Source organism: Cupressus sempervirens, chromosome 1 (assembly GCF_028749045.1).
Source record: "Cupressus sempervirens isolate cs-2001-9-10 chromosome 1, ASM2874904v1, whole genome shotgun sequence".
Lineage (NCBI taxonomy): Eukaryota > Viridiplantae > Streptophyta > Pinopsida > Cupressales > Cupressaceae > Cupressus > Cupressus sempervirens.
Genome location: NC_143118.1, coordinates 430,412,594 through 430,414,582, shown reverse-complemented (window position 1 = coordinate 430,414,582; position 1,989 = coordinate 430,412,594).

Here is a 1,989-nt window from a genome sequence, read left to right as displayed (position 1 = left end):
TCTTAGAAAGATTATGTTATGCATCATGGCCACTACTATCATACCTAATACAAAGGGTACGATAATCCTGATTCCTCTAGCACATATAGTTAGGCATATAGAGAGAGAGTTGACAGTATATGCATGGAGATGGAGTAAGATAGCACATATATACACTATGAGTTGGGGAAGTTTGTGATATATTAACAAGTTAGTCTAATAACATGTACATGCTTACAAGTGTGGGCCTTCAAACATTTCACATGCACAAGACCAGCAAGTTTCCGATTGAGATATCAATAGAGTCACTGAGAGTATATGCTTATACACTAAGCCATACTTGGCAGTTCAGAGATATACTATATTGGAGGATCAGATTCAATAGGTTATGGTCTACTGGTGTTACATGGGAACCCTACCATCTAATGATAGCATGACTAGACTCAGTAGTACAAATAAGATAGATGCAGAGATAGAGGGTTCTAGAGTGCATGCTCAAGTACATAGTGATTCTCTACTATAATGATAGAGTGGTGTGACAATTCAATCTTCAGCAGGATTCTCCACCATCTGTGCCCTAATATCCATAAGGAGCTAGGTATAGGGATATTCCTGGGACTAGACAACAACTAATAGTGGATGATGTTACAATGACAAATACCAAGGGTCCAGATGACACAAAGGTGTTTGCTACATTGGAAGATATAGGATTATCTAGAGAAAGAAAAAAAATTCCAAGTATATCCAAAGTGAGATCACGATACTTAGTCAATTTATCACTCTTAGCTTGATATGTACCATTAATCTAGTGTATGACAAGTTGTAAATCACCAAAGATTTTGATATGTTTGATATTCAAGAATAAAGACACTTTCAATCCAACAATAAGAGCTTCATACTCTACCATGTTATTAGTGCATGAAAAGGTAAGTTTGTAAGATAAAGGAATATTTTTCCTAGGTGAAGTTATTAATATAATAATTGCTCCAAACCCATTTTGACATCTAAACTCATCAAATTATAATTCCCATGTCTCATCTATATCAATAGGTAGGACAAGTTCATCACGAAACTTATCACATGTCGACATAAGAAGATGAGAGGGATCCCCAACCAAATAATTAGTCAAGGGCTTTTTTTTAATAGATTTATAAGAAATAAACTTTAAATCAATCTCCATCAAGAGCATGACCCATTTAGCAAGTCACCTAGATAAATCTGTCTATGAAAAAGAGATGCTTTAAAGGATCAAACTTTACATAACTATGAACTTCAACATTAAGGAGATAATGCTTGAGTTTTTGACAAGTAAAAACTAAAACCAAATAGTGTTTCTCAATTGTAGTGTAGTGTGTTTCATAATCAATTAGGGTAAGACTTATGTAATAAACAAGATGTTCCTTACCATCTTGATCATGTTGAGCCAAGACAACACTCAATGCCTTAGAAGAAGCAGAAGTATAAGGAAAGAACAGTTTATTAGGTTGATTCAGTTGCAAAATAGGAGGAATTACAAGATAAGTCTTGAATTGTTCCAATGAGATCTTACAATCTTCATTCCAAGAGAAATTAGAATCTTTCTTAAGAAAGGAAGTGAAGGGAGTAGTACAATCTACCAAGTTAGACACAAACTAGTGAGTAGCTTTTATGTTTCCTTGTAAGCTACAAAGTTGTAAGATATTATGAGGAGAAGGCATATTGACAATAGCATCAATTTTTTCTCTATCTACCTTGATAACTCTATTGGATATTATGAACCCAAGGAGCTTTCAAGTGTCAACATCAAAGGTACATTTTTGTGGATTTAAATGCATATTGTATTTCCTTATTGATTCAAAGATCTATCTAAGAATAGGAACATGCTCATTACGTCTTATAGACTTTTATAAAATGTCATCCTCATAATCTTCAAGAATCATATGCATGTAATCATGGAAAATAAATGTCATAGCACGCTGATAAGTAGCACCTACATTTCTTAATCCAAAAGGCATCATTACGCAGCAAAAA